At 37.5% G+C, this 6,857-nt stretch overlaps 1 non-coding gene across 1 annotated transcript; it reads right to left on the reverse strand.

Moving 5' to 3' along the window:
* Window positions 1–951: 951 nt before the first annotated feature.
* LOC122018115 lies at window positions 952–1,110 on the reverse strand. The gene has a single exon (XR_006121584.1). It is a non-coding gene; the product is annotated as a U1 spliceosomal RNA (small nuclear RNA).
* Between the last annotated feature and the right edge of the window lie 5,747 nt (window positions 1,111–6,857).

The following is a 6,857-nucleotide window of genomic DNA, read 5'->3' on the forward strand; positions in this document are numbered from 1 at the left end:
TTAAAATAAACAAAACAATTTAATATAATAATTAAGAAGGGCTAAACTTGAGGTTTGGAAAATCTTTATAATGCAAATATAAAACATTTGTGCTTGTTAATATTAAAAATAAGCGGTGAAAACATAAAACAATAAACACAAAAATATTATCATGGTTAAAACGTTAATGTTTCTATGGACTTACAAGGTAAGTCAACCTCGGAAAACCACTAAACCTTCTCCTTTATGAAACTGTTTAAAGGCAACTAGGGAAGAAATTTTTCACAAAGGCCTATGAAATAATAAGTGTGATAAAAACTTTTGTAACAAGTTTAGAGCTTAAAGTTAGAGACCTTAAGTCAAAATGAATAATTATTGTCAATTTCAATTTCAATTTTAATTGAGAATCTAGTTGACTAGTCGATTGACTCATCCTTTGACAGCTGACTGAAAGCTCGTTTAGTTGATTTAACTCGAAAAAGAACCTTTTTTTAATTTTAAGCAAAGCATCCTATTATCACCTACCTCACTCAAGCTTCTCTATCTGCAAAGATCTTTGTGGATCTCTCTTTTATCTATACATGTTAAACCTCACTATCAATTACTTAATTAACTTTTGACCTATTTAAACTTCTCTATTTGTCAACTTTTCTTTATCTTGATTTATTTGGACTTCCTTAACTTGTCAAATTTTTTCACCTCAACATACAAACCTCAATCAAATAAAATATTAAATGAAAACCACTTGATCAACTCAACTAGTTGAATATATTTGCACCAAAACATCAAATAAAATATTAAATGAAAACCACTTGATCAACTCAACTAGTTGAATATATTTGCACCAAAACATCACCCATGAGTGTATATGGTTTCAAATTTACCCAAAACATGATTAAATAAGATTAGATCATGCAAAATAAAAATTAATAATAATAATATTAGAATTACAAATTTATTTTTTGATTTAGGCAAGGTCGCGCGAACGCGTACCCCACTACCACAAATTATGACGTCCACTCTCCCAACTTGGGGAGATGGTAGACCAATGCCCCTCCAAAGTGCAATGGAGGTCATTGGGCTAGGTCATAGGCCTTCTTGATCGCCCATAAACCTCGTCCAGGTAAGTATGGAGCAAAGGTCCATGTCCACATGCATTAATAAAAGCTTTCACATTTTACTTCTTGTTATTTTAACGATATGGGACTAAATATAATCTAAAACTTCATTATGTTAGGATTAGAGAGACAACTTAGATGTTTCGAAAATATTTCCGTTGCAAATATGAAAGTTCAAACATTTTTATTTTGTTAAGATTGAGAACAAGAAGCGAAAATAAAAAACACAAAATATTTTATCATGGATCAAAATCCTAATTATTTTATTTTTCAACAGCGTGAATCAATCTTAGAAAATTCATTATGCCTTTTTCATTATAGAAATTTTGAGAGAGAAAAAGAAATCTTTTAAAAAGCTTTCGTAACAAATATGCATGGAGCTTGAAGCTAAACACCTAAGCTGAAAATAAAAAAATAATAAAATAATAAAATAATAAAATAAATATAAATTTTGTGGTGAAATGAGCAACATAAACACCTTTTTCAGGGGAGTTTTTTTTTGAGCTTCCCTTACTTTTTTTTAGGATTAGAGAGGTGTTTTGAAAATATTTCCAAAGCAAATATGAAAGTTAAAATATTTCTATTTTGTTAAGATTAAGAATAAGTAGTGAAAATAAAAACATAAATATAAAATATAAAATATAAAATATTTTTTCATGGATCAAAATCCTAATGTTTTTATTTCGCAATCAATCCTAGAAAAGTCATTATAACTTTTTCATCATAGAACATTTTAAAGGTAAAAACATTTTAAAAAGCTTTCATAACAAATATGGAGCTTGAAGTTAAAAACCACAAACTCAATATGAAAAATGAAAAATAAATTTTGTTGAGGAATGAGGAATATAAACTCTTTTTATTGTTTTAGGAGAATTCTTATTTTTCAAGCTTCCCTTACTTTTTTTTATAGGCCTCTAAATGGTCATGAATAAATTCCAACAACAATCTTACATTAATGTTAGTCAAGTTATTTGAATTGTCAATCAACTAAAATGTTGATCATGGGATCTTTATCAGCTAACTATAGTATTTAGTTAACTCATTGACAATTCAATCGACAGGAATGGATTCCATTAAGGTCTGTTGGACCTCTCTTTTGTGTTTAACCTCTCAACCTTCATCAACCTACTTAACTTGACAAACCCCATCAACAAATGCAACATTAAATCAAAACCACTCATTGAACTCAAACACTTAGAAGTATTATTTCACCAACACTATTAACCTAATTAACTATGTAAAATACCGGAAAATAGGCGAATATTAATAAGGAAATTTTTCGGAATTTTTGGAAATTTTCCGGGAATTTTTCGGAGCTCGTATGGACGAGTTAACGGGGACAAAATGGGGCCCAGAAAAGCCTGTTTTGGCTACCCTATTTAAAAGAGGAAAAGTTGAATTTCTTAATTCCTTTTTCTTTATTTATTTTCTTTTTTCTTTGTTTTTGGTTGTCGCCGTTCACTCCTTCTCCCTGCCGAACTCACGCCGACGCCAAGCCTTCCTCCGGATCCTTGCCCTAACCGCCAGCCCGACGGTTTCTTCCTCACCGCTCACCCACTTCTTCTTCATCTCCTTCATTTCCTCCTCACGGCGCCACCTTTTCCCTGTGCCCTAGCCGCCAGCCACCGAGACCTTTCTTCTTCCTCTTTCGAGCACCGGAGCCGATCCCCAGCAGCGTCGCCGCCACTCCGACCCGACGCCACTGTCGCCGGCGACGCACGGAGCAGCGCCATACCTTTGGTGCCCCAGCATCGACCACCACAGTGTAGCGAGCCCTGACGCTGATTTCCTCTCCTCCGACACCCTCTTCCCTCGTCCAGTCGCGTGCCCTAGCCGGAAACCCACGGCCACCATCTCTCTCCGGTGGCCACAGCTTTGCAATTCCTCAGACCTAGCCACTGCCTACTTCTTGAAGTGGTGCCGACGCCGACTTCTTCTTCTCTGTGCCCCTATTTCCCTTTGTGCTACACTGCCTTCCAGCGCTGGATCACAACCTCGGGTTGCTGTGAAGTGCAGACAGTGAGTAAGGTGATCAGACCCCCAAGGTGAGCCTTGATTTGGTCTTGCATGGTTGAGCATGTACACACTGTGAATTAGACGTCTGATTTGTCTAGGTGCTGATTTGAAAGGGCTGACTTGCTAGGCAACGGTTCCACCTCGCTCCGGATAGGATTATTGGCAGCAACTTCGTCTATTGTGCTGCAACGTCGAATCTCCTCCAGCTGTGATTTGAGGTGAAAATGTGTTTTATGTATGAATTGATACGTACCTAATTTGGTTATAGGATGATACATTGATAGCGGATCCTTGTTGTAGATTGAGTTGGTTTTTAAATGAATCTAATGGAACGATTAGGGTTAAGACCATTAACCTTAGTCAATGGTTAGATTTAATTTTAGGTAGGCAATTGGTTATGTTAATTAGGGTTTTCCCTGATTTAGTTCGTGGATTTTATTAAGCTATTTAAATTCATTTGAATTGTAGCTAAATAAAATATATCTATATGTTCGACACAGGACTTTGATTCGGGACGGTATCTCGACGAGTGTCTTGATTTCTGGATTGGACCTTTCTTTTATCGGAGGCGGGTACTTTTGACTTATTGTCTTTGATATGCTTAGTAATGAAATTAACATGTTGCATTAATTGTGTTTCTTATTTGTTTCGGTTAATCACTGCCCAATACATGTTACCTGTTTGATTGGTTGTTTGTTTTCATCTCGTATTGATCTTGTACCTGATTTTTCATGCTCATGGGTAGTGATATAACCATGTTTCACATGTTCAGGACCTAGGTTTGATACCTTATTGATCAGTATATCTTGATATGATTTATTCACTATGGTGCCCATTGTTATATGTCCAGAGGTTGGTTTAGTATATTACCATGCTTAGTGACATTCACCATTTGCATGATCGCATGCTGTGCGATAGATTGCTCCATTATTGTTGAGCACATTGCCAGTTTCATCACTGTTCGGTGCTCCGTTGTGACGCTCAGGTGTAGCTTGACACAGCGTGGTATCACGTCAGTTTGGCTCTTTCGGTGCTCCGTTGGTCCGCTCATGGGTAGTGTGACGCAGCGTGTAGCACGTTAGAGATCCCTCCCCGTCATAGCGTACCGGGAGATGAGAGCATTGCGCTCCCCCATTTATGATTTGGGGTAGGAGTACGTGTGTACTCCGACAGCATCCCATCCTCTCGGTCACTCATCAGGAGTAGTGATGCAGAGTGCACGGTTGTCACAGCTCTACCCACTCGGTCCCACTTTTGTTATGAGTTGGCTGACTGGCGTCAGGGGTGACCATGACATTGGCATCATATGCATGATGCATTTATTGTTTGTGATTGTGTTTGCTGTATTTATATGCTGCATATTGTTTGGATACCTATGTTTGACATGCATACAGGTCTTCTATACTTTTCGGACTGTTTTTCCTTATACCAGGTCCTGGTTAGTACAGATTCTCTCCTATCTACTTCGATTTGCATGTATCTTTATTTTTATCAGGAGACTGTACGCATGATTAGTTCTAGGTGTTATTTATTTACTTTGCATATCAATTGTACCTGCTGAGTGTTGGTCTCACCCCGTCTCCATTGTTGATATTTTCAGGTTGATGCTGTCAGGAGAGAGTTCCAGTTGCTGGTCCCTGCAGACCTCGAGGATATGATTGGTTTTTTTTTTGTTTCTTTTCTGTTCTAGACTGTTTTGAACTTGTTATGTTTTGGATTATTTTACTTATGGACATTGTATGGATTTTATTATGTCGATGGATTTGGATTTGGATTTATTCTACTACATGCCTGCCTGGACGGCAGAAGAGGTAAGTTCATCGGATTTGAGTTTTACGAGTGTAGTGGAGTAGGGTTGATTTCGAGTCAGGATATTATCTTTCTGTTTACTTGTTATATAAACTGCGTGGAATGTGTGGTTGTATTTTTATTGTTTTTATTATTCCAGCCGCCTGTGGCTGAGGTATGTGAGGATGTAGAAAAGCTTCAGATTGTCCACTGTATAGGGGAGATGCTGTCGAAATTTTCTCGGACTGGGACTCCTCTGGGGTGTGACAATTTAGTGGTATCAGAGCCAGGTTTGGCGATACTTGGTTGGTTTCCGTGTGTTAGATTTTGAGATTTATCTGATACCAATTTATTGGTATCAGAGCAGGGTTATGATACCTGCTTTTGGTGTTCTGGAGATTTATCGGATACATGTTGTTGGTATTCTGGATATTTGGGTTAGCCAGGTTTGCGAGTCAAACTGGGCATTTTCGGATTTTCGATATGGTTATGTTTCAGATTTCCGTTTCGGATTTATTTGGATTTCCGGTGATTTTTCTCGTTCGGAATTTTGAGGTCAAATTGGGGACTGGACAGCGACGGAACATCTCCAGACAACAAATAGGTATGATGTTTATTTTATGATTGTTATACATGTATTAATATTTGTAATTTAATTTAACAGATATGAGACGATCTACTCGTATTGTTGCGAGATGTGGTGCTGGACGACCACGTGCGAGGACCACGGGATCTCTGGATATGCCAGAGATGCCCACTGTTAGTGAGCCTTGTAACGCCCGCCCTCCCTGCTACCCTAAGGGACGGGGCTACGATACTCTACGTATAAATTTTTTTTTTTAAAACAGCGGAAGACTTAAAATAATTTTCATAGTTTTAATAAAACTTTTCTTTTAAATTTCTTTTGAACTATACTATCACATGGCATCAAAATCATAACATCAAATCCAGTGGAACCATAATGTCAAGCCACACATGTTTAGGTATCACAAGTCATAAAATACCAATGCATAGTTCTTTAAAGAAACTTTAAGCAGGTTCTTATTTATTTGGTTGCCTAGCCACTGCCACATACATCTTCGTTGCCCCTCTTGCTGCTCCTCTAACTCATCCAGCTTTTTCCTTTATCTGTGGTATAAGGAAAGTAAACTATGAGCACTCATGGCTCAGTAAGTTCCTTTCCTACTCGCTAAAACCAACAATCAGCACATAATCAAGAATGCATCAACAAGTCATAATCTCAACTAATCATGGCATAACATAGCATTCTATTCAAGCATATCATGCATCATAATATAATCACAACTAGTCATAGCATATCAAGCATTACCATGGCCGAAACATATACATAATGCATTGCATAAAACATAGCTAGACATGGCATAACAAACAAGTATTATGGTATATCAAAGCATGGCCGAAACATGTATATCAAAGCATCATACTATGGCCGAAACATGTACATCAAGGCATCATCATATCTATGGCCGAAATCTATATATCAAGCATCAACAAATCCATGGCCGAACATGTCTATAAGGTATAGCATGAACATAACATAATCATACCTTATCATGGCATATCATAATCAAGAGCATAACATGAAACATAGCATAATCATAAGGTGTATGCAATATGATTTTGGAAAACATGTATCCGAAAAACATGTGTATGTCTCATGATCTTTAAAACCATTTTCTTTTACATATATACTTGAAAGTAATCTCAACATAAGGGGGATCTCGGCTATGTACCACTTACATATTGCGCGCAACCTTGTAGGTCCAAGGTAGCAAGTCTTGAACCCTACGAGGCAAACATACTAGGCCCTTAGTCCTAGGGGCACTTAGGAGCCCATCCCTAACGAGGTCCTTAGTCCCCGGGGCGCTTATGGAGCCCACCCTTGGTACAAGCCACTCACATATAAAGTAAAGTACATGTCATACATATCATGTA

This window comes from Zingiber officinale, chromosome 8B (genome assembly GCF_018446385.1).
Source record: "Zingiber officinale cultivar Zhangliang chromosome 8B, Zo_v1.1, whole genome shotgun sequence".
Taxonomy (NCBI): domain Eukaryota; kingdom Viridiplantae; phylum Streptophyta; class Magnoliopsida; order Zingiberales; family Zingiberaceae; genus Zingiber; species Zingiber officinale.